This window comes from Salvelinus alpinus, chromosome 20 (genome assembly GCF_045679555.1).
Source record: "Salvelinus alpinus chromosome 20, SLU_Salpinus.1, whole genome shotgun sequence".
Taxonomy (NCBI): domain Eukaryota; kingdom Metazoa; phylum Chordata; class Actinopteri; order Salmoniformes; family Salmonidae; genus Salvelinus; species Salvelinus alpinus.
The window spans coordinates 31356778-31383989 of record NC_092105.1 but is presented as its reverse complement, the minus strand read 5'-3'; the positions used below and the strand labels follow the sequence as shown (position 1 = coordinate 31383989).

The 27212-nt window shown below is 40.8% G+C and overlaps 1 protein-coding gene and 1 long non-coding RNA gene across 3 annotated transcripts in view; one reads left to right on the top strand and one right to left on the bottom strand.

Moving 5' to 3' along the window:
* Positions 1-27212, top strand: part of LOC139546650 (low-density lipoprotein receptor-related protein 1B-like) — a 462326-nt gene that overhangs the window by 18319 nt on the left and 416795 nt on the right. The gene's annotated exons all lie outside the window — the stretch shown is intronic.
* On the bottom strand, positions 382-1902 carry LOC139547223 (uncharacterized). Of its 2 annotated transcripts, XR_011669363.1 has the most exons (4): positions 1610-1902; positions 1093-1142; positions 715-832; positions 382-589 (listed from the first exon to the last, which is right to left on the bottom strand). It is a non-coding gene; the product is annotated as an uncharacterized lncRNA (long non-coding RNA). The 2 variants fall into 2 exon arrangements; XR_011669364.1 differs by lacking the exon at positions 1093-1142 and having other exon boundaries at positions 1610-1874.

Below are 27212 nucleotides of genomic sequence, written 5' to 3'. Positions count from 1 at the left end.
TACAATAACTGCTAAGCAACATTTTTGTTCTTTTTTTTGTCCCCCTTATCGTGTCATTCTGAAATTGTTTTGGGGAATTTTCAAGTTGTGTCCGATGAGGATGTGTTTCTGTAGGTATAGGCACTAAGTGGGTAAATTGTTCCACTTTCAGGTGCATAGAAAATGTTCTGTGTGTTCTATTTCCACATTCATTTAAGTGTCATAAGTTAACCCACACTCTAAAAATGAATGGTTCCTGGAGTATCCTACAAGTTCTTCGAAGAACACTTTTAAAGGGTTCTTCAAATAATCCTTTTAAGAACCCCTTTTAAATTGTTCCTCAGCCTTTTGGGGTACATTTTTACCCCCCACATCATTAATATGCATAAAAATAACAGAATATTTTAGTTGTCAGTGTTTATTAGGATTATAGTGGCATAGCAGAATTAAAAAATCTAAATATGAGGTAAACTCCCAGCAGAGCCCCATGTATAATGGGTATATCCTCTGGTGTGTTGATGTTCTCCGTATACATAGCCAGAATGATGTTGCAGTGCATGGTGATTGAACAGGTTTTCTGTGAAATGCAGAGGTGTAGGGAGGGTGAAGTCTGTGAATTCAATATTATTTTATTATACATATGAATAACAAAACATGCACATAACCATCTTCATAACTTGGTTTTTGTGGTAAATGGGAAAAAAACAGTTTTGATAATGGTTTTCATACACGTACCTTGTCCATAATGTAGAGGCCTATGGTATATTCATTGAAGAGGTAAGGGAGGAGGATGGTAAATGTGTTGTACATAACACACCAATAGACATACCTTTGCATGCCTCCGTCTGTATACCTGCAGACATACACAAAAAAGTGAGCACTTCAGTCATCTGCACCCAATACAACTAGCCTTCAACATATTCTTAACTCTTTGTTGATTGACATCCATTGAAGTGTCCATTTTCTGTTTTAGAAAGATTTGCACAAATATCAGAAGGTAGATGGATCATCATAAAACAATATCAAATCAAGTTTTATTTGACACATACACATGGTTAGCTGATGTTAATGCGAGTGTAGCGAAATTTAGATCATACAAGGGACAAACCTTACCTTAAATTGAGATCTTTACATTTTCCAGTTAAGAGCCTGCACCTGCTGTCCTTTCAAATTCAAATCCAAACGTTGGGCAGTTAGGTTGGGCAGTTAGGTTCTTGCAGGAACCCCCACCAACTAAGGAGGTTCCTCGATGAACCCCATCTCCTATGGGGTTCTTGGAAGAACCTTTTGGGGGCAATTTTCAGTGCCAAGAACCCCAAGGTTCCCTGAAGAACTTCAAAGCTCTTAGAAGAACCCTTGTTGAACCCTTCATCTTTAGAGTGCAAGAGAGTCCACTCAAATGCTTCTCTGACTGATTGGATGCAGATGTAGAGACTTCATGTACATATAAGAACTCTTATCATACTTGTGCATGATCTCCCTGCATCTCAGCCCTCAATTTGAATAAGCTATAGCCTAGGCCTGGCCTCTAAATGTATGGGGGATGCTGGATCTACACCATACTTCACACATTCACTTACAGTAAGTGCAATAGCCTCTATAGCAGCAAGGTAACTGCTTCTATACTTACTGTTGGGAAGAGTGTGGTGTGCCCGACTACACAAGCGGTAATAAACACACAACAAAAGAGTTTCAGATGCTTTTAGTGTCTCTGGCTCTCTAGTCCACAAGCTGGTCAGGCAAGAGAGTGGTTAAAGATGGCGGCCACCTGTAGTGTTTTGCATCAGCATGGTCTCACTGGCAGAGTCCGTACTGCTCCTTCTGAGGAGTCTGTGGAAGTAGAGAGAAACAGTTGAAGTGGGAGAGTAGGCACGCTGTGTCTTCCTCACTGCTCCACTTGAGTGAGGTCCAGCCTGCACTCTTGTGCCAGTCAGTTGATTAGGGAATGCCTTGAAGGTGTGCTGATTAGTAATCCTGCACAGGTGTGTTGGGTGAGCAGAGCTGTTGTGCTGTCTTCGGCTGGCCTGGTGCTGAAGGTAGTGCAGCCTTCCACAGTGCTGAACTGAGTGCCGCTGTCCACTGTGCTGCAGCTGCTGCTGGTAGTCATCAAAGTAGACTAGACTACATCTCAGTGTGCTGACAACGTGTTAAAGGAAAGATTTCTATTGGGCTGAAGAGATTCTTGTCAGAAAAGAAAGAACCTACTGGCTGCCAATCATTGTCTTCCTGCTCTTTTAATTAAGTAGAAAATATGGGATATAATGGGTCTGTGTCCTATGGGGAGATAAAGGATTTCATATTCCGTTTTTATTGCTGGTTGTATTTCTGCTCAGAGAACCTTCACCTGCCTGGCACCTCTTCTGCTGCCTGATCATAGACACCCGTCATTTCCCTCTGCTGAGAAAATTGAATATTCACCCTTTTATATTATACTGGGTTTTATCTGGCTAGATTAGAATGCATGAGGAAGACTCTCTGTCTCTCTCCCTGGATTCGTTTGAGCTGTTTGCTTTTTCTTTTTTACAGCACACAGTAATTTTCTACATCCGTATAATGGTATGGCCTAATTAAAGCTGCAATATGCAACTTTTTGGGCGACCCGACCAAATTCACATGAAATGTGAGTTTTATACACCACCTGAACAAAAGGTGCTGCGGGGACTTGCTTCCATTCAGCCACAAGAGCATTAGTGACGTTGGCCACTGATGTTGGGCGATTAGGCCTGGCTTGCTGTCGGCGTTCCAATTCATCCCAAAGGTGTTCGATGGAGTTGAGGTCAGGGCTCTGTGCAGGAAAATCAAGTTCTTCCACACTGATATTGATCATGTGGGTTTGTTTATAATGTGTGGGTGTGTTTACATATGTAGGTGTATGTGTGTGTGTGTGCTTACGTATATTTGTTTTTAACCCAGAATGTCTGTCCACCCAGTAGTACCGTTTGGGACACCTGTAACAGACAGAATCCACTTCCAGTTGTGATCTTGGCTCACAAAGGAAGAAACACCACTAATTTAGGGGGAAATAGAGTAGAATAGCTGGAATCAAGCTGTAAAATTGGTAACCAGAGGGTAGAAATCTCCCCGACGAGAGCATCTCTGAGAAAGTAATGTGGAGCATTTCAGTCAGCCCAGAACAGCAGGAGACTGCAGTATCTTCCATGAACAAAATCGTTAGTTCTGCACAATATGGCAGACAGATAGGCAGCAGTGAAATCAAAAACATCAGGCAAAACTGTCTCTACTCCACTATCTACTCTCAGAATTTATCTTCTGAACTATCTTTATACAATAATTGTGGAGCTGGGAGATGGAATATGAAATAGGAACATTACAAGTGAATCAACAATAAGGATAAGGTAGCCATGTATAGGGTACAGTAGTAACTATACTGAACAAAAATATAAACGCAAAATGCAAAAATGTCAACTATTTTACTGAGTTACAGTTCATAGAAGGAAGTCAGTCAATTAAAATAAAGCCGGATGTGGAGGTCCTGGGCTGGAGTATTTACACATGGTCTGTGGTTGTGAGGCTGGTTGGATGTACTGCCAAATTCTCCAAAACGATGTTGGAGGCGGCTTATGGTAGAGAAATGGAAATTACGTTCTTTGGCAACAGCTCTGGCGCACATTCCTGCAGTCAGCATGCCAATTGCACACTCCATCAAAACTTGACACATCTGTAGCGTTGTGTTGTGTGACATAACTGCACATTTTAGAGTGGCCTTGTATTGTCCCCAGCACAAGGGGCCCCTGTGTAATGATCCATCTGTTTAATCAGCTTCTTGATATGCCACACCTGTCAGGTGGATGGATTATCTTGGTAAAGGAGAAATGTTCACTAACAGGGATGTAAACAAATTTGTGCACAACATTTGAGAGAAATAAGCTTTTTGTGTGTATGGAAAAATGTGGAGATATTTTATTTCAGCTCATGAAACATGGGACTAACACTTTACATGTTGAACTGTTAGAGAGAGACTTGCCTGAGAGCCGCGTCTTGCAATTACTGTGTATCTTTCTATGGTTATTATCAATAACATACTGTAGCTTACTGTACTAAGAACTGTGCATGTAAAATGTTCAGCTATAGCCCACTGACAATAGCAGACACTTGTGTATTGTATTGCAGTAAAGTGATGACTGGTAGTGCCTACCAAGGGGCGCAGCGGTCTAAGAAACTGTATTGCAGTGCTGCTGTAGAGACATTCCTAAGTACCCGGGTTCATTCCCGGGCTGTGCCACAACCGGCCGTGGCCGGGAGTCCCATAGAACGGCACACAATTGGCCCAGCGTTGTCCAGGTTAGGGGAGGGTTTGGCCTGGGGGGCTTTACTTGGCTCATCGCGCCCTAGCAACTCCTTGTGGTGGGCCCGGTGTCTGCAGGCTGACCCCAGTCGCCAGTTGAACAGTGTTTCCTCTGACACATTGGTCCAGCTGGCTTCAGGGTTAAGCTGGCGGGTGGAACTTTATTGAAGCTATATGTTAAAAACATCCTAATGATTGATTCAGTACTTAGTTTGAAATGTTTCTTCGACCGGTAATATCACATTTTGAAGTTTTTGTCCGATATGAAGCTGACCAGAATTAGCGTTTGGATATGTTTACCAAACGCTCTAACAATTGGACATAAATAACGGATTTTTTCCGAACAAAACAAACATTTATTGTGGACCTGGAGTTTCTGCTGTGCTTTCTGATCGAAACCAACAAAGGTAATGAAATATTTATAATATATTTTGTTGTTTATAGTGACGCTATCTTTGCAGCTGTGACATGCTAATTTGAGCGCCGTCTCAGATTATAGCGTGCAGTTATTTTTCCTTAAAGTCTTTTTTAAATCTGACATAGCGGTTGCATTAAGGAGAGGTATATCTATAATTCAATGTGTATAACTTGTATTATCATCTATATTTATGATGAGTATTCATGTTGAAACGATGGGCTATGCAAAGTCACTTGATGTTTTTGCATTTAGTGATTCTTGTAGCCTCAATGTAAACTCAGATTTCTTGATATAAATATGAATTGAATCAAACAAAACACGCATGTATTGTGTAACATGAAGTCCTATGAGTGTCATCTGATGAAAATAATCTAAGGTTAGTGATTCATTTTATCTCTATTCTGGTTTTTGTGATGCTATCATTAGCTGGGAAAAATGGCTATGATTATTTTTAGTTTTGTGGTGACCTAACATAATCGTTTGTAGTGCTTTCGCTGAAAAGCCTATTTGAAATCGGACACTTTGGTGGGATTAACAACAAGATTACTTTTAAAATGATATAAGACACATGTATGTTTGAGGAACTTTAATTATGAGATTTATGGTTTTTGAATTTGGCGCCCTGCACTTGGACTGGCTGTTGTCATATTGATCCCGATATAGGGCTTGCAGCCATAAGAAGTTTTAAAGAGCGTCATTAGGCAGGTCATGTTTTGGAGGACACATGACTCCATCTTCGCCTTTCCAGAGCCCGTTGGGGAGTTGCAACAATGAGACAAGATCAGAATTGGGAGAAAAAAATACAAAAATAAATAAATAACAAAGTGGTGACTGGCATAGTCTACTAAGAACTGTGCATATAATACAATCAGGTCCAGAATTATTGGCACCCGGCCTTGATAAAGACTAGCAAAAAATACTGTATAAAATAAATAATACAAATACTGACCTATAATCTCTGCTAAAAAATATATATATTATTTTATACTAGTACAATTGTTTAGAGAAAAAGATTTTGTTTGACAAGTAATACAAATCAATTCTAAAAAAAAATATTGGCATCCCTGTTTTCAATACTCACCCCTGTTTTTGGCACCCTCCCTTACAAGGATAACGGAACTGAGCTTTTATCTAAAATGTTTTATGAGATTGGAGAACACATTAGGAGAGCTCTTACACCATTCCTCCATACAGAATCTTTCCAGATCCTTGATAAATACTTTGGTCTGCGCTTGTGGAATGCCCTCTTCACTTCAAACCACAGGTTTTCAATTGGGTTTAAGTCCGGAGACAGATGGCCATTGCAAATGTTGTTTTTGTGGTCAATTAACCATTTATTTGTGGATTTTGATGTGTGCTTGGTTATTGTCTTGCTGGAAAATCTTCCACTTGTCGCCAAGATTCAGCTTCCTGGCAGAGGCAGCCCGGTTTTTGGCTAAAATGTCCTGGTACTGGATAAAATTCATGATGCCGTTGACCTTAACAAGGGCCCCCAGGTCCAGTGGAAACTGAAAGACCACCACCACATTTTACATATACAGATTATTTTCAGCATATTTTTTAAATTTGTTTTTTGGATTAGCGCCAGAGGGACTGTTTTACGGGCTCCTAGTTTATCTTTACTTTTTTTGTACATAATGTTACTGCCATCGTTTCATATGACCGACAAGAGCTTCTGAACAGCTATCACTGACCTCGATTTTGGACGAGGACTTCTACTTCAGTGAGTCAGAGGCTAAAGCCATATTGATTATCCTGGACCAGGCCGTAATCCCTGACACTCAAAGGAGAATAAGACAGCGCTATAGAGGCTGACGCACGGACAACCTGGTGAGACTATGGCGGCGAATGAATATATCGCCTCGACCCTCTGCTCTATTGGCAAATGTGCAATTGCTGGAGAATAAACTGTACAAGCTCAGCTGGTTTTTCTATGCATCGGCAGGACAGAACGGCAGAGTCCGGTAAGATCAGGGGGGAGGTGTGTGTCTTTATTAACAACAGCTTGTGTGCAATCTCTAATATTATGAAAGTTTCAACGTTCTGCTCGCCTAAGTTAGAGTACCTCATGATAAGCTGTAGACCATATTATTTACCAACAGAGTTTTCGTCAATATTTTTTGTAGCTGTCTATTTATCACCACAAACCGATGCTGGCACTAAGACTGCACTCAATGAACTGTATAAGGCCATAAGCAAACAAGAAAATACTGATCCAGAGGCAGCGCTCCTAGTGGCCGGTGATTTTAATGCAGGAAAACTGAAATCAGTTTTACCTCATTTCTACCAGCATGTCCCCTGTGCAACTAGAGGGATAAAAACTCTAGATCTCCTTTACTCCACACACAGGGATAAATACGAAGCTCTTCTCTGTACTCCATTTCTAAATTGGAACATAACTCTATCCTCCTGATTCCTGCTTACAAGCAAAAACTGAAACAGGAAGTACAAGTGACGCATTCGATACAAAAGTGGTACGATGAAGTGGACGCTAAGCTACAGGACTTTTCGCTAGCACAGACTGGAATATGTTATGGGATTCATCTGGTGGCATTGAGGAGTTTACCACGTCAGTCACCGGCTTCAATAATAAGTGCATCGACCACATTGTCCCCACAGTGACCATGCGTACATATGCCAGCCAGAAACCATGGATTACGATCGGCACCGAGCTAAAGGCTATAGCTGCTGCTTTCAAGGAGCAGGATACTAATCTGGATGCTTATAAGAAATCCCTTTACGCCTTCCGACAAACCATCAAACAGGCAGAGGGTCAAAACAGAATTAATATTGAATCTTACTACACCAGCTCTGACACTCGCCAGATGTGGCAGGGCTTGCAAACTATCACGAATTACAAAGGCAAACCCAGCCGAGAGCTGCACAGTGATGCTCACTTCGAGGCAAGCAACACTGAACCATGCGTGAGCGCACCAGCTGTTCCAGACAACTGTATAATCACGCTCTCTGTAGCCAATGTGAGTAAGACCTTTAAACAGGTTAACATTCACAAGGCCGCAGGACCAGAATGTGTACCAGGAAGCGTACTCAGAACAGTACGCTGACCAGCTGGCATGTGTCTTCACTGACATTTTCAAACTCTCTCTGACCCAGTCTGTAATACCTACATGTTTCAAATGAACCACCATAGTTCCTGTGCCTAACAATGCCAAGGTAACCTATGTAAATTACTACCGACCCGTACCACTCAAATCAAATCAAATGTTATTTGTCACATACACATGGTTAGCAGATGTTAATGCGAGTGTAGCGAAATGCTTGTGCTTCTAGTTCCGACAATGCAGTAATATCCAACGAGTAATCTAACCTAACAATTTCACAACAATTACCTTATACACACAAGTGTAAAGGAATGAATAAGAATATGTACATAAAAAATATATGAGTGAGTGATGGTATAGAACGGCAAAGGCAAGATGCAGTGGATGGTATAGAGTACAGTATATACATATGAGATGAGTAATGTAGGGTATGTAAACATATAAAAGTGGCATTGTTTAAAGTGGCTAGTGATACATTACATCAAGATGGCAAGATGCAGTAGATGGTATAGAGTACAGTATATACATATGAGATGAGTAATGTAGTGTATGTAAACATTATATGAAGTGGCATTGTTTAAAGTGGATTGTGATACATTTATTACATCAATTTTTCCATTATTAAAGTGGCTGGAGTTGAGTCAGTATGTTGGCAGCAGCCACTCAATGTTAGTGATGTCAGTCTGATGGCCTTGAGATAAAGGCTGTTTTTCAGTCTCTCGGTCCCTGCTTTGATGCACCTGTACTGACCTCGCCTTCTGGATGATAGCGGGATGAACAGGCAGTGGCTCGGGTGGTTGTTGTCCTTGATCATCTTTTTGGCCTTCCTGTGACATCGGGTGGTGTAGGTGTCCTGGAGGGCAGGTAGTTTGCCCCCGGTGATGCGTTGTGCAGACCTCACTACCCTCTGGAGAGCCTTACGGTTATGGGTGGAGCAGTTGCCGTACCAGGCGGTGATACAGCCCGACAGGATGCTCTCGATTGTGCATCTGTAAAAGTTTGTGAGTGTTTTTGGTGACAAGCCGAATTTCTTCAGCCTCCTGAGGTTGAAGAGGCGCTGCTGCGCCTTCTTCACCACACTGTCTGTGTGGTTGGACCATTTCAGTTTGTCCGTGATGTGTACGCCGAGGAACTTAAAACTTTCTACCCTCTCCACTACTGTCCCTTCGATGTGGATAGGGGGGTGTTTCCTGAAGTCCACGATCATCTCCTTTGTTTTGTTGACTTTGAGTGTGAGGTTATTTTCCTGACACCACACTCCAAGGGCCCTCACCTCCTCCCTGTAGGCCGTCTTGTCGTTGTTGGTAATCAAGCCTACCACTGTAGTGTCGTCTGCAAACTTGATGATTGAGTTGGAGGCGTGCATGGCCACGGAGTCGTGGGTGAACAGGGAGTACAGGAGAGGGCTGAGAACGCACCCTTGTGGGGCCCCAGTGTTGAGGATCAGCGGGGTGGAGATGTTGTTACCTACCCTCACCACCTGGTGAAAGGCTAGTCATGGCTCACATCAACACCATCATCTCAGAAACCCTGTACCCACTCCAATTTGCATTCCCCAACAGATCAATAGATGACACAATCTCTATTGCACTCCACACTTTACTTTCCCACCTGGACAAAAGGAAAAAGGAACACCTACATGAGAATGCTGTTAATTGACTACAGCTCAGCGGTCCACACCATAGTGTCCTCTAAGCTAAGGACCCTGGGACTGAACACCTCCCCCTGCAACTGGATCCTGGACTTCCTGACGGGCCGCCCCCAGGTGGAGGGTAGGCAACAACACTTCCGCCACGCTGACCCTCAACACTGGGGCCCCTCAGAGATGCGTGCTTAGTCCCCTCCTGTACTCCAACACCATCATTAAGTTGGCTGATGACACAACAGTGATAGGCCTGATCACCGACGACAATGACACAGCCCATAGGAAGGAGGTCAGAGACCTGGCAGTGTGGTGCCAGTACAACAACCTCTCCCTCAACGTGGTACCTTCAGATGAACGTGGTACCTTCAGATGAACGTGGTACCTTCAGGCGTTTGGAAATTGTTCCCAAGGATGAACCAGACTTGTGGGGGTCTACAATATTTTTTCTGAGGTCTTGGCTGATTTCTTTTGATTTTCTCACAATGTCAAGGAAAGAGGCACTGAGTTTGAAAGTAGGCCTTGAAATAAATCCACAGGTACACCTCCAATTGACTCAAATGATGTCAATTAGCCTATCAGAAGCTTCTGAAGCCATGCCATCATTTTCTGGAATTTTCCAAACTGTTTAAAGGCACAGTCAACTTAGTGTATGTAAACTTCTGACCCACTGGAATTGTGATACAGTGAATTATAAGTGAAATAATCTGTCTGTAAACAATTGTTGGAAAAATTACTTGTGTCATGCACAAAGTAGATGTCCTAACCGACTTGTCAAAACTATAGTTTGTTAACAAGAAATTTGTTGAGTGGTTGAAAAACGAGTTTTAATGACTCGTTTTTGTAAACTTCCGACTTCAACTGTATGTCCGGATTGCCTAGTTACTTTTACCCCTACCCACATGTACTGTACATACTGTATTACATCAACTACCTCGTACCCCTGCACATTGACTCGGGACACCTTTTATGTTTTACTATTTCCTTTTTTATTTAGCATATATTTGTCTTACTTTTTAACTCTGCGTTGTTGGGAATGGGATTGTAAGTAAGCATTTCACTGTAAAGTCTACACCTGTTGTATTCGGCGCATGTGACCAATAACATTTGATTTGATATGCATCTATCTTTTGATGCCAAACCCACCACTGGTGTGTGTCGCAAAATAGTTCTCGTTTCATTTTATCTGACCATAGCTCCGGTTCCAATCCGAAACTCCAGGCGTTTACATTTGCTCTCAATAAAGGCTTTTTTTCTGGCAACCCTTCCAAAGAGCCTATTGGCATGGAGGAGGCGTCTAATTGTAGATTTGGAGACTTGGTGACCTAAAGATGCGACCAAGGTCTCTAATTTTCCAACTTTGGCCCTTGCCTCCCAAACCACCTCCCTCACTGTACATGGGGACAAGATACACTTGCATTCAATACTAGACAAGTTTTCCAATGTTCCAGTGGTTTTAAAGATCTTAATATTTGTCCCAAAAGTGGTAAGTTGTATAATTCATTTTGTAGCAATTTTTTTGTACCCATTGCCTGATTTATGAAGGTTGAAAACCATTTGTCTCTTTTCTTTTGTGAGCTCTTGGCCTTTTCCCATGGTGATGGATGACAAAGGGTTAACTTCTTATGGCTGCAGTCCCGGTAACGGGACCGATATGACAACAGCCAGTCCAAGTGCAGGGCGCCAAATTCAAAAACCAGAAATCTCATAATTAAAATTCCTCAGACATTCGTGTGTCTTATATCATTTTAAAGGTAATCTTGTTGTTAATCCCACCAAAGTGTCCGATTTCAAATAGGCTTTTCAGCGAAAGCACTACAAACAACTATGTTAGGTCACCACAAAACCACAATAATCACAGCCATTTTTCCCAGCTAAAGATAGCTTCACAAAAACCAGAATAGAGATAAAATGAATCACTAACCTTCGATTATTTTCATCAGATGACACTCATAGGACTTCATGTTACACAATACATGCATGTTTTGTTTGATTAAATTCATATTTATATAAAAAAAATCTGAGTTTACATTGAGGCTACAAGATTCACTAAATGCAAAAACATCAAGTGACTTTGCATAGCCCATCGTTTCAACAGAAATACTCATCATAAATATAGATGATAATACAAGTTGAAATACACATTGAATTATAGATATACCTCTCCTTAATGCAACCGCTATGTCAGATTTCAAAAAAACTTTACGGAAAAAGAATTGCACGCTATAATCTGAGACGGCGCTCAAAAACAGCATACCACAGCTGTAAAGATGGCGTCACTATAAACAATAAAATACATGATAAATATTCCATTACCTTTGATGATCTAGATTAGAAAGCACACCATGAATCCCAGGTCCACAATAAATGTTTGTTTTGTTCGAAAAAATCTGTCATTTATGTCCAAATACCTTCTTTTGTTAGCGCGTCTGGTTTACATATCCAAAAGCTAATTCTGGTCAGCGTTATATCGGACAAAAACTTCCAAATGTGATATTACCGGTCGAAGAAACATTTCAAACTAAGTACTGAATCAATCATTAGGATGTTTTTAACATATAGCTTCAATAAAGTTCCAACCGGAGTATTCGTTCTTGTCTGCGTGAGCAATGGAACGTCAGTGTCTTGCATGAAGAAAAGGCATGATCAGGAAATGGCTGCTTGATGGACACCTGACTGATTCTGCTCTCATTCTCTCCCACAACACCATAGAAGTCTCATTGGAATTTCTATTGATGGTTGACATCTAGTGGAACCCCTAGGCAGTGAAACATCATTCATAACTCAATTGGATTTCTTAAGGGACTCTGGTGAATACAGACAAGCTCAGATTTCTGACTTCCTGTTTTGATTTCAACTCAGGATTTTGCCTGCCAATATGAGTTCTGTAAATCTCACAGACATAATTCAAACAGTTTTAGAAACTTTAGAGTGTTTTCTATCCAATACTAATAATAATATGAAAATATTAGCAACTATGACTGAGGAGCAGGCCGTTTGATATGGGCACCTTTCATCCAAGCTACTCAATACTGCCCCTTCAGCCATAAGAAGATTAAAAAACATTTGCCCGGGTTCTCTTCCATTATCACTGTCGGCTTGATTGACTGGAAGGCAACACATTGCCTCCAATCCTGGCTCTCCTTAGTGAGTCTGTCAAATCATATTTTGGCACAGGGACATGCTGTTGGAGAGCCCTGGCTGGGTCACTGTAGCAGTCGGAGTTGGCTGCAGGAACCTCCAGTGTGATCAGATTTACTGATAATCTGGTAATGTGGTCCAATAGCTCCCCTGATGAAACAGGAAAAGCAGTCCTCGACCAGACAATGCTGTGAGCAGATACACTGAGCCAACACATTCAGTGTGAAAGTGTGTGTTTACATTCTGACTGTGCCAATTTACTGCTTAAGAGCAACAGTTATCAATTCTATTGAGGCCAAGATAAATGACAGAGAATTGAATTTTCCTCCGTCCAAACATGATTATGCTATGGTTTAGTCGATGTCTGCTATTGCTGATTTGTTGCAGGTTGTTGAGGTGGGAATTCAACCTAACCATCACTATGTTATGATAAATAAATACTGTACTGCTCCTGTGTAAGGGAAATGTTTCGATGACAATCAATATGTTTTTCTTTTTTTTTCTCAATTTCAACAATTTCAAATCAATCAAATGTTAATTTAATTGTGTAATTTAATGTAATTCTATGAATAAGTGATTTTTCTCCAGTGCCTGTTTCCCCACAGTGCAAGTTTTGTTGAATATTGTTGCAGCTGTTTTAAAGGATGTTAGTTATGTTTATGGATGTTAGTCGTCAGTCAATCGGCCTGAGTATGATATTGAAAATCTGTATGTATGAAGGAGTAGACATCTCAACATCAACTGTTCAGAGGAGACTGCATGAATCAGGCCATCATGGTCGAATTGCTGCAAAGTCATTTATTTGTTAGTTTTAGTTCTTTTTTTTGTGGTATTTTTCTTAAAACTGCATTGTCGGATAAGGGCATGTAAGTAAGCATTTCACTGTAAGGTGTTACTGTTGTATTACCTGTTGTATTCAGTGCATGTGACATAACATTTGATTTGATTTGAAACCACTACTAAAGGACACTATTAAGAAGAAGATACTTTCTTGGGCCAAGAAATACGAGCAATGGACATTAGACCGGTAGAAATCTGTCCTTTGGTCTGATGAGTCCAAATTTGAGATTTTTTGTTATATCCGCTGTGTCTTTGTGAGACGCAGAGTAGGTGAACGGATGATCTCCGCATGTGTGGTTCCCACCATGAAGCATGGAAGAGGAGGTGTGATGGCGTGGGGATGCTTTGCTGGTGACACTGTCAGTGATTTATTTAGAATTCAAGGCACACTTAACCAGCATAGCTACCACAGCATTCTGCAGCAATACGCCATCCCATCTGGTTTGTGCTTAGTGGGACTATCATTTATTTTTCAACAGGACAATGACCCAAAACACACCTCCAGGCTGTGTTAAGAGCTATTTGACCAAGGAGAGTGGTGGAGTGCTGGATCAGATGACCTGGCCTCCACAATCACCCGACCTCAACCAAATTGAGAAGGTTTGGGATGAGTTGAACCACAGAGTGAGGGAAAAGCAGCCAACAAGTGCTCAGCATATGTGGGAACTCCTTCATGACTCTTTGAAAAGCATTCCTCATGAAGCTGATTGAGAGAATGTCAAGAGTGTGCAAAGCTGTCATCAAAGCAAAGGGTGGCTACTTTGAAGAATCTAAAACCTAAAATATATTTATATTTGTTTAATACTTTTTTGGTTACTACATGATTCCATACAGTGAGGGAAGAAAGTATTTGATCCCCTGCTGATTTTGTACGTTTGCCCACTGACAAAGAAATGATCAGTCTATAATTTTAATGGTAGGTTTATTTGAACAGTGAGAGACAGAATAACAACAAAAATATCCAGAAAAACGCATGTCAAAAATGTTATAAATTGATTTGCATTTTAATGAGGGAAATAAGTATTTGACCCCCTCTCAATCAGAAAGATTTCTGGCTCCCAGGTGTCTTTCATACAGGTAACGAGCTGAGATTAGGAGCACACTCTTAAAGGGAGTGCTCCTAATCTCAGTTTCTTACCTGTATAAAAGACACCTGTCCACAGAAGCAATCAATCAATCAGATTCCAAACTCTCCACCATGGCCAAGACCAAAGAGCTCTCCAAGGATGTCAGGGACAAGATTGTAGATCTACACAAGGCTGGAATGGGCTACAAGACCATCGCCAAGCAGCTTGTTGAGAAGGTGACAACAGTTGGTGCGATTATTCGCAAATGGAAGAAACACAAAAGAACTGTCAAACTCCCTTGGCCTAGGGCTCCATGTAAGATCTCACCTCGTGGAGTTGCAATGATCATGAGAATGGTGAGGAATCAGCCCAGAACTACACAGGAGGATCTTGTCAATGATCTCAAGGCAGCTGGGACCATAGTCACCAAGAAAACAATTGGTAACACACTACGCCGTGAAGGACTGAAATCCTGCAGCGCCCGCAAGGTCCCCCTGCTCAAGAAAGCACATATACATGCCCGTCTGAAGTTTGCCAATGAACATCTGAATGATTCAGAGGACAACTGGGTGAACGTGTTGTGGTCAGATGAGACCAAAATGGAGTTCTTTGGCATCAACTCAACTTGCCGTGTTTGGAGGAGGAGGAATGCTGCCTATGACCCCAAGAAACCATCCCCACCGTCAAACATGGTGGTGGAAACATTATGCTTTGGGGGTGTTTTTCTGCTAAGGGGACAGGACAACTTCACCGCGTCAAAGGGACGATGGACGGGGCCATGTACCGTCAAATCTTGGGTGAAAACCTCCTTCCCTCAGCCAGGGTATTGAAAATGGGTCGTGGATGGGTATTCCAGCATGACAATGACCCAAAACACACGGCCAAGGCAACAAAGGAGTGGCTCAAGAAAAAGCACATTAAGGTCCTGGAGTGGCCTAGCCAGTCCCCAGACCTTAATCCCATAGAAAATCTGTGGAGGGAGCTGAAGGTTCGAGTTGCCAAACGTCAGCCTCGAAACCTTAATGACTTGAAGAAAATCTGCAAAGAGGAGTGGGACAAAATCCCTCCTGAGATGTGTGCAAACCTGGTGGCCAACTACAAGAAACATCTGACCTCTGTGATTGCCAACAAGGGTTTTGCCACCAAGTACTAAGTCATGTTTTGCAGAGGGGTCAAATACTTATTTCCCTCATTAAAATGCAAATCAATTTATAACATTTTTGACATGCGTTTTTCTGGATTTTTTTGTTGATATTCTGTCTCTCACTGTTCAAATAAACCTACCATTAAAATTACAGACTGATCATTTCATTGTCAGTGGGCAAACGAACAAAATGAGCAGGGGATCAAATACTTTTTTCCCTCACTGTATGTGTTATTTCGTCATATTGATATCTTCACTATTGTTATACAATTTAGAAAATAGTAAAAAAAATAATAATAATAATTGAATGAGCAGGTGTGTCCAAACTTTTAACTGGTACTGTATATATATATTTTTTTAAGCCGCTCAACAACTACATCATTCCAGTTGTTCAACATCATTTAAGACTCCCATTCATAGCGTCACACAGAAGCATCCAGGGTCAACGCCCTGCTCAAGGGCTCGTTGACAGATCTCCCACCAGGCCAAAAAACCTGAACCCGAACACTCCATGTTCCTCCCACAGTTCCCCAATAGCTGTCCCTCAACCATTCGAGACCCCTCCCACAGTCCCCCCCCAAAATAAAAAAAATACAATTAATTCCATTCCCCACCCCCAAGAACCCCCAATGCACCAACAACCAAGATAATGAGCTAAAGAGAAAAAAGAAAAGGACAGAAGAAAACAACAAACATCAATGCAAAATATATTTTTTAAACAAATATAACAAATATATTTTTTAAATAAAGGACATCAAGGACAACTAAAATCATAACAGCAATGCCAACTGTATATGTTTGTGTGCATGTCTGGCACTATTACATGTATGTGTGTGTTCTTGTATGCGTTTATTTGAATGAGAGTGTGTGCATATGCATGTGTACAAACACCTGCACGGCATCAGCCTCAGGCAAACCGGCATTAGCTGTAAAAACACTGCCCCTCAGTGTCATTCATACATACTTTTTATTTTGTTTTATTTTGACTTTAAAAAAAAACGTTTATCTTTGACCATCTCCCGCATAGCAACTCCACTCCCACTTGTCTCCAATTCCACATACCAACCCTCAGCTTCCCTGAGCCCATCCTATCTATCTTTGCTGGCCACCCACTTCGGGTTTCTACAAAACACATATCTTTCAACTATGCTGTGATGTTTAATGTACAATTTCAATCTATCTAATCGAATAGAATCCACAGATTGCGAGTTGAAGAGAAATACTTTTACTAAGAGTATTAGTATATTAGTAATTGACTGACCCAGTCTCTCCAGATCTTCTAACAATACTATTTCTAGGGTCAATTTTAGATCAATGCTATGCATTTTCAGCCATTTCTGAACCTGAGACCAGAAACAGGCTACTTGACGGCAATACAAAATTAAATAGTCTATTGATTCTGTATCCTCACAACAAAATCTGCAGAGCTTCGATGATTTTATGCCCAAATATTCAACAATTTGTTGGTGGCAAGAATTCTTTATAATAATTTTAGCTGAAAAGCACAAAGTCTTGAATCTTGCGTTGTTTTATATATCAACTCATACACCCTGTACCATGGAATCGGTACATTAAAAATCTCTTCCCAACTATTTTGCAATCTGTATGGCACAGTTGTCAACATCCTGGTCCTCAAATGAAACTGGTATACTTTCCTATTTATGCTATTTTTATTCCTCCACCAGTTTTGATCCTTTATATTGGGCAGACAGACCAGTTCCCTACCTCCTTCCGCTGCCCCCTGCCTCCTCCATTTTTGGGGTAATGCTGTAATCAATTGTTTGTACTCTTGGATTGAGCAGACCTTCCTGTACAATTCTGATAACTCCATGAAGGACATAACTCTACCATTCTAATGTACAATATCATTTAAGAACAAAATACAATTTTCAAACATCTTTCCCATAAATACAGGTATTTTATGATAGTTTGTAGAGTGATTACCTTTACGGTCCATTTAGGTACTTAACACTGTGTTATAGTCTCCTACCATAATGATTAGATAATTTGTTGCCTGTAAGTTCAATAAATTGGTGTAAATGTTTTCGAAGAAGTATGGATCATCCTGATTTGGACCATATAGATTAATGAGCAAAATCTATTTTTCGTACAATTTCATGTTCAGAAAGATCCACCTTCCTTGTGAATCATTCCTGACTATTTGCACATTCAGATCAACATTTTTGTTAATATCATCACACCTTTTGAGTTCCTTTGTCCATGACAGAAAGTTATTTCACCACCCCATTCCTTTTTCCACGCAACTTCATCTAAGGATGTAAAGTGAGTTTCCTGTAAACAGTATATGTTATATTCCGTTTCTTTTAGCCATGTAAAGACCGATCTTCTTTTTCAAATAATCTGCTAAACCATTACAATTATCACTGGCTATACTTATTTCACCCATTACCATAACTAGATACTATTCTCAGTCTAAATTGACCATAATTAGTGCTTGTAAAGTTACTGCCATCAGAGGTATTATGACGGTCACAATTAGAGCTTTCAAATGTTTTATATTTAGAATTCAAGAAATAGGTTCTAGCAATATTTGTTTTATTCCCTTGCCTGTTTGCCTGTGAGCCAATGCCACAGATTTTAGAAAATTGAGACAAGATATTATGTGTGTAGTAAATTTGAGCAGGTTGATGTGTATGATATTGGATGTAATTTAGTGAGAGTGTGTACGATATCTGTATAAGAGTAAGACTATAATGTGTGATGTCCAAATAAATAATAACTCCACCAATTTGCATGGTTGAGTGTCTATGTGTGTAACATGTAGTGCGTATAGCCTTAATATTCATGATGATAGTTGTAATCCATATCGTATCACCGTCATAGTTGCATCATAATTACCTTTAATATCATTGAAAAACACATCCCAGCATTTCCATAGCAATTGACGTTTCACAGGATCATGAAAGAGACCTTGCATTACTCTAGAGACGGCTTCACTACAGTACAAATGTATTCCGTACAATATGTTATTATTCCCCAATGCACCTATTCTGATATATTCCCCTTGCTTGTTGTAAACATATATACTTGTAGACAAATACATTAAAAAAGATAGACAAACAATAAACACATTAAATTATGAAACAGTTCTCGACAATAGAGAAAGAGAAGAGAAGAGAAAAGAGAGAAAGAGGGAGTGAGAGAAGACAGCGAGATCAGGTGTGCGTGTGTGTATGTATAAGTCCGTATGTGTAAGCAAGCACGTCATTGAGTACGTATGTGTTCATATCCACTTCATAGTGTTAAAATATTTTTACAGTTCCCATACTTTCTTTTTTTCGTAACCTGAAGTTACTGTAGAATTTAGTACAGCCATGGTGTTATAGAGCTGTCTCGGAATAGCTGTCCATCTATAAAGAGTTTGTCCACAATGAGAAAGGCACGCTTACCCTTCTCCCTTTGTTTCCTTTAAACCGGATACAGTCTCTTACGACATTCATTTATCTCCCTTAGAAATTGGTCATTGAGACCGAATTTGATCCCTTTAAGCTCCCTTCCCCTGCTTTTGATCAGCTCCTTTTGTTGGTAGTGTTCAAATTTTGCGATGATCGGTCGGGGACCCATTGTCTTGTCGCTCCGAGCTCAAAGTCTGTGTACTCGGCAGAAAGCCACATTGTTCACAGTCTCTATAGGAAGTTTCAAGCCGGATTGCATGAATTCTCTGATCGCGCCCTCTGGATTATTGGATGCATCCTCAGGAATCCCAGAAAAATTAGATTTTCTCGCATGCTATGACTTTGTATGTCTAGTAGCGATTCCTTCATCACCCTGTTTTCCCTGAGCAGACAATCCATGTTGGAATCGTGGATTTTACCTTGGCTGTGAGTGCCTTGTTTTCTCCTTGGAGCGTGAGAATTTCACTCTGGCTAAACTCCAAACTCCCCCTCAGCCCTGCTACCTCCTCACACAACTTTTCAAGTGTTGCATGGATTCCAGCCAGAGCACTAGCCTCTACTTCAACGGTAAGTAAATCGTTTGTGTAGATGAATGTTTTTCTTTTTTTGTTGGGTTAAAATTATTTTGCGAAGTAGTTGGATCTTTCCATGATGGAGTATGTTGTTCCTCCATAGCGTAAAGCTGTTGGTACATGTTGATTTCCCTCAGGATCTCCTTAGTATCCAGGTTGGCTCTTTACTGCAACCAGTTGTTTTACGAAAATATAACAATGAGGCTTTCCCACGACGATAACAGGTGCCTGTAGTACAGACAGCTAGCACTTGCAGAATCCACGCAAAAAAATGGAACACAACTTGCAGTCCCAGCCATGAAGGCTAACCGCATCGTGGAATCCTTAGCTATGTATACTTAGAAGAACACTGAAATCTTTCTCAAGCATTGACTTTTTGAAATACATTTTTCAGACTATGTTTGGTTCCCTGTGCTGAATGCAAGGCATGGCTACAAAGCAACATGTCTGCTCTGCATAGTGGAGAAGCAGCTTCCATATACCTTGTCTCTCCCCTTTGTTTTATGGGTCGTTCCACCTCTAAAAGCCCTATAAAGGGGATTTCAACACCCACCATCTTAGATTGTTCTGAAATTATTTCTGTAGTTAGTAAACGATACAGTTAGCATTCCTAAAACATGATTTTGTTTAAGTATAATTTGATCTTATGATAGTTGGTTGCACCGAAATTGGCGATATTAATATATAGAATTCTGATAATATTAAATAAATATAGTACCCAACATCCAATTTAGACCAAACTTCTTCCTACCAATGAGTAAGACATGAGGAATCTCCCAAATAATTGTCTTTTGACCACTAGATGCTGCTGTTCTTGCTATTTTGCCACACTCTTTTATCCATTTTGCTGGTCTCATGTTTATTAAATAGATTACTACATTTCATTTGCAACTGGGTAGAAACCAATAGATTTGGATGATGATTAAAATAAATTGTGTGGTCGTCCTCACAATTCAAGCCAGTCCTCCATGAAAGCAAATCCGTTTGTCCTTCTTTTACTAAATATTATCTGAATCCTATAAATTAAAATAGCCTGTTTGGATGCAGTCAATTACCTTAATTTATCTGAGATAAAATGTAATATTTCAGGACTGCCAATCTTATCGGTTTCTAACTACAGAAATTTCAGAGCAATCTGAGGTGGTGGGTGACATGGCTTGCTGAAATGACATGGAACGAATCTTATGTGCAGTAATAGTGGTCTACTCGTGTTGTTTCATTGCAGAGGCAGCATCTCTCTGAATGGACACTAATCATGTCTAATGTTCCATGTTAGAGTGTGAAGGCAATAGGTTGCCATTTGGGATGCAATATAAGACCATTTGACTCCTCAGTGGACCATGTTGCTGCTCACACCGACTGGAGCTCTCAGCCACAGCCTCAGACATCTCAGTCTCTTCTTAGCCCAGGTCTCTTGGCGTGTGACCTTATTCACGGTGACATTTTCAGCCATTAATCTCTAGACACACATAAAGTGATGGAGTACCTCTCCCAGTTTACATTGTGCTCGTGTCACACCACTTTCAGGTCATTTAACCCTGCAGTTGTCGGCAGCATCAATGTGGGCGGTTCAGCTGTAATTTAATCAGCTCAGGAAAGACCTCAGGACATCACTGTTTTGGTTGGTTGTTTGGTTGTCATTTTTGCTATGTACGATTTATGGTAGCATCACTGTTTGGGCGCCATTTGCACAACAAAAAAAGAGTCTCTAGCGACAAAATACAATAAATGTTTTTGTAATACTGTGTATGCTTTTAGCAGCATTTACTTCCAAACTGCTTTTTTTGTGTCCACGATGATTAATGTGCTTGTAAAATTAAACAGTGCAGACACATAAAGCATGCTACACTGACTATTCCGAGTGATTTATTTTATTTAACCTTTATTTAACCAGAAAGGGCTCATTGAGATTTAAAATAAATTTTTCAAGAGCGTCCTGGCCAAGATAGGCAGCACCAAGTCATTACAAAAATTACAGACAAACAACATGAAAAACTACAAGTAATCTAGTAAAAACCATAGAATTCACAAGAGTATAACAAAATCAAAAACAGCTAATTAAAAACATTGACAGGTCAGGGAATCATTCTCAAGATCATTCATCAGTGATTTAAAAATACCAATTGGGACAAGTTCTTCCAGTTTAAAAGTATTTTGTAAGGCGTTCCAAGACGATGGCGCAGAGTACATAAAAGCCCTTTTACCAAATTCAGTTCGGACATTTGGAACAGTTAGCAGGATAAAGTCCAGCGAACTAAGAGAGTACCCACCACATTTCTGAACAATAAAAATGCCCAAATAAAAAGGTAGTAAACCCAAAATGGCTTTGTAAATAAAAGTATACCAGTGACTGACCCTACGAGTGACTAGAGAAGGCCAGCCAACCCTGGTATACAAAGTGCAGTGGTGCGTAAGGGTTTTGCAGTTTAAAAATTCTTATGGCTGCAGGGGCAGTATTGAGTAGCTTGGATGAAAGGTGCACAGAGGTGCCCAGAGTAAACGGCCTGCTCCTCAGTCATAGTTGCTAATATATACATATTATTAGTATTGGATAGAAACTCTGACGTTTCTAAAACTGTTTGAATTATGTCTGTGAGTATAACAGAACTCATATGGCAGGCAAAAACCTGAGAAGTTCCACTTCCTGTTTGGATTTGTTCTGAGGCTGGTAGATTTTCAACCAAGATCCCATTGAAATTACAGCGAGATATGGATGAGTTTTCACTTCCTACGGCTTCCACTATATGTCAACAGTCAATAAAACTTTGTCTGATGACTCTAATGTGAAAGGGGGGCCGAAGGAGACAGGAATGATTCACCACTGCCATGAGGTGACCATGCATTGAACACGCGCGTTCACGTGAGAGACAGCTCCGTTCCATCGCTCAACTGAAGTCAATGTAATTCTCCGGTTGGAACGTTATTCAAGATGTATGTTAACAACATTCTAAAGATTGATTCAATACATCGTTTGACATGTTTCTACTGACTGTTACGGAACTTTTGGACATTTCGTCACGTTATAGTGTACGCGCATTGTGACTTTGGAATTGTTTACCAAACGCGCTAACCAAAGTAGCTAATTGGATATAAATAACGGACATTATCGAACAAATCAAGCTTTTATTGTGGACCTGGGATTCCTAGGACTGCATTCTGATGAAGTTCATCAAAGGTAAGGAAACATTTATCATGTATTTTCTGGTTTCTGTTGACTCCAACATGGCGGCTAATTTTACTATTGTTCTGAGCTCCGTCTCAGATTATTGCGTGGTTTGCTTTTTCCGTTAAGTTTTTTTGAAATCTGACACAGCGGTTGCATTAAGGAGAGGTATATCTATAATTCCATGTGTATAATTTGTATTATCATCTACATTTATGATGAGTATTTCTGTTGAAACGATGTGGCTATCACTTGATGTTTTTGGAACTAGAGAATGTAACGCGCCAATGTAAACTCAGATTTTTTCATATAAATATGAACTTTATCAAACAGAACATGCATGTATTGTGTAACATGAAGTCCTATGAGTGTCATCTGATGAAGATCGTCAAAGGTTAGTGATTACTTTTAGCAATATTTCTGCTTTTTGTGACTGCTATCTTTCGCTGGAAAAATAGCTGTGCTTATTGTGGTTTGGTGTGACCTAACATAATCGTTTGTGGTGCTTTCATTGAAAAGCATATTTGAAATCGGACACTTTGGTGGGATTAACAACAAGATTACCTTTAGAATGGTATAAGACACATGTATGTCCGAGGAATTTTAATTATGAGATTTCTGTTGTTTGAATTTGGCGCCCTGCACTTTCACTGGCTGTTGTCATATCATCCCGTTAGCGGGATTGCAGCCATAAGAAGTTAAAATAAATCTCAAAGTGAAGGGTGTCAATTGATCTCAAACACTGAGCGAAAGCATTCATATATAAAATATCCCCATAGTCTAGTAAAGGCATAAATGTAGCTGATACTAGCCTCTATCTGGCTTCAAAAGAAAAACAGGCCTTATTCCTAAAATAAAATCCCAATTTCAGCTTCAATTTTTTTGTAAGTTGTTGAATATGCAATTTTAAAGAGAGGCCGTCATCAATTAAAATTCCAAGATATTTATATGAGGTTACAACCTCAATCTCCTTGCCCTGACAGGTAGTAATAGGTGAAAGGTTCAGAGGTCTATTTCTTGCTTTAGAAAACACCATTAGTTTAGTTTTGTCAGTATTGAGGATAAGCTTCAATTGACACAAGTTATGTTGAACAGTATAAAAAGCCGTTTGCAAGTTTTGGAAAGCTTTTGTAAGAGACGAGGCACAACATTAAATAACAGTATCATCAGCATAAAAATGAAGTTGCGCATTTTGGACATTTTTGTCTAAATCATTTATATAAATAGTGAATAAGAGAGGACCAAGTACAGAGCCTTGGGGCACACCATTAAAGACAGACAATTTAACAGACATAAGTGCATTGAGTGCACTGAGTTCTATCAGACAGATAGTTAGCAAACCATGCAACTGCATGCTCTGAAAGACCTACACTCGACAATCTCTGCCTTAGTATAGCATGATCAACTGTATCAAAAGCCTTAGAGAGATCAACAAAAAGTTAGACACAGTGCTGTTTTTTGTCAAGGGCTTCAGTGAAATCATTTAAAACCTTCATGGCTGCTGTAATTGTGCTATGCTTCTTCCTGAAGCCCGATTGGTACATTGATAAAATAGAGTGATCTGACAACAAGAAGTGTTTATTTTTTGTGCTCTCAGAATGTCATCCCCTGTCTTTATGTACCATGAGATGAACATTGTAATCACTGTTTTAAGTGAAGAAATTTGAACATTTCTCCATCCGGCAACACAATGGAACATGACTCTCTCAACAGTTTTGGAAACAATAGAACCGCAATGTTTGCTTAGCTATTGCTTTTAGGGATTATTCCTACATATTAATAATGCGGGACTGTTTCTCTAATCTAACCAATTCACACATGCAATACAGTATTCAAGATAGCTCATGTTGTCTTTCTCCCATGATTTCCCTCTGGGCTTCTGTAATGGGAGACTATCATTGATTTATAATCTCCTTCAGGAACAATGAACTGCTGTAACCTACCTGGAACCCCAGGTTTAGTCTGTCAGGTCTGTTTGCTGGTGCAGTATATTGGGAGTAAAAGGTTACCCACTAAACCAGGGCCTTGAACAAAGCGACAGGATATTTACAGTGATGACCCTGTCCCTTTGTGTTAACAGTGTTATTTTATCATAATGTAACAACACTTTATGGATCTGTTGACAAACAGACCCAAGACAATCGTTATACACTGCTTCGCCTCTCTCCTCTCTTATCACAATGGGGGCGAAATTGCGTTAATGTTTGTTTTCTGCGAATTATGGCCAAAGACCTCTGTGAGCCACTCGGTCTGCGATTCCTGGTGATATATTTTCCTGATGAATTGTGAAATCAATGCGGGCCACTGGAACACTGCAATCCCCAATGTCAAAGCTGTGCCTTTGCATGGAACATTTATTTTTGTGGAGGCAGCTGTTGCTGTTGCCACGGTTGGTATTTGACAAAACAGTGGTACCAACTACCCTGGCAACCTTTTAAACAGACCCTAGAAAAAACACACAGCAACCTCGATATGAGGACAGTTTTGAATTGTGCATAGTTGTGTTGTATCTCACTCTCTGTCTCTGCTCGTTCTCTCTCTCTCTCTCTGCTCGTTCACTCCCTCTGTTTCTCTCTCTCCTCCCTCTGTCTCTGCACTTTTTCTCTCTGTCCGTCTCTCTCTCTCTTTGCATCTCTCACTGCTCGTTCCTTCTCTCTCTCCGTCTCACTCTTTCTGTCTCTCTCTATCTCTGCTCGTTCGCTCTCTCTCTCTACTTTATTATGTTTTACTGTCTGATGTAGTGTGGTGTAGTGTGATTCATTTCAAAACAGTGAGAAATGATTTCACTGACGGACAAACATACTCAAAAAATGGCGCAGTGGTCACTGCATCGCAGTGCTAGCTGTGCCACTAGAGATTCTGGGTTCGAGTCCACGCTCTGTCGCAGCTGGCCGTGACCGGGAGACCCATGGGGCGGCGCACAATTGGCCCAGCGTCGTCTGGGTTAGGGGAGGGTTTGACCGGCAGGGATGTCCTTGTCCCATTGCGGGCCTGGCGCAGTGCACACTGACACAGTCGCCAGGTGCACAGTGTTTCCTCCGACACATTTGTGCGGCTGGCTCCCGGGTTAAGTGGGCATTGTGTCAAGAAGCAGTGCGGCTTGGTTGGGTTGTATTTCGGAAGATGCACAGCTCTCGTCCTTCACCTCACCTGAGTCCATACGGGAGTTGCAGTGATGAGACAAGACTGTAACTACCAATTGGATACCACGAAATTGGGGAGAAAACGCATAGGATGGCAACTTTTCAACAAGTTAGTTCGTAAAATATCTGAGCTGGTAGAGCTGCCCCGGTCAACTGTAAGTGCTGTGAAGTGGAAACGTCCAAGAGCAACAACGGCTCAGCCGCAAAGTGGTAGGCCACACAAGCTCACAGAGCGGGACCGACGAGTACTGAAGCGTGTAGCAGTCACAACTGATTTCCAAACAGCAACGTCAGCACAAGAACTGTTAGTCAGGAACTTCATGAAATTGGTTTTCATGGTCGAGCAGCCGCACACAAGCCTAAGATCACCATGCGCAATGCCAAGCGTCGGCTGGAGTGGTGTAAAGCTCGCCTCCATTGGACTCTGGAGCAGTGGAAATGCGTTCTCATGCTTCACCATCTGATATTCCGATGGGCGAATCTGGGTTTGGCGGATGCCAGGAGAACGCTGCCTGCCCCAATGCATAGTGCCAAATGTAAAGTTTGGTGGAGGAGGAAAAATGTTCTGAGGCTGTTTTTCATGTTTCAAGCTATGCCCCTTAGTTCCAGTGAAGGGAAATCTGAACAGCATACAATGACATTCTATACGATTCTGTGCTTCCAACTTTGTGGCAACAGTTTGAGGAAGGCCCTTTACTGTTTCAGCATGACTATGTCGAGATCGGTGTGGAAGAACTTAAATGGCCTGCCCAGAGCCCTGACCTCGTCCCCATCGAACACCTTTGGGATGAATTGGAACGTTGACTGCGAGTCAGGCCTAATCACCCAAGATCAGTGCCTGAACTCACTAATGCTCTTGTGGCTGAATGGAGGCAAGTCCACACAGCAATGTTCCAACATCTAGTGGAAAGCCATTCCAGAAGAGTGGAGTCTGTTATAGCAGCAAAGGGGGGACTAACTCCATATTACTGCCTATGGTTTTGGAATGAGATATTCGACAAGCAGGTGTCCACATACTTTTGGTCATGTAGTGTATATGAAGCCTTCCAATGTGCAAGATTAAGTGTTATGAGATGGAACCTCATAATGGTTGAACATTGTTTCTTTCATTACTCCTAAAATGGAAACTCACCTGATCAAAACACAATAGCCTTTAGAAAATTGGCTTGCAATGTCTTTTATTGTCTAAAGTTATTGTTTCATATTGTTTCAGGGTGTTTTTTATGGCTAACTACAGCATGGGGTTCTCATACTGCTGTCAAAGAACGATCTGTTGAACTGATGACCCCTCATCGGATAATTAGAATGCTTAGTCTTTG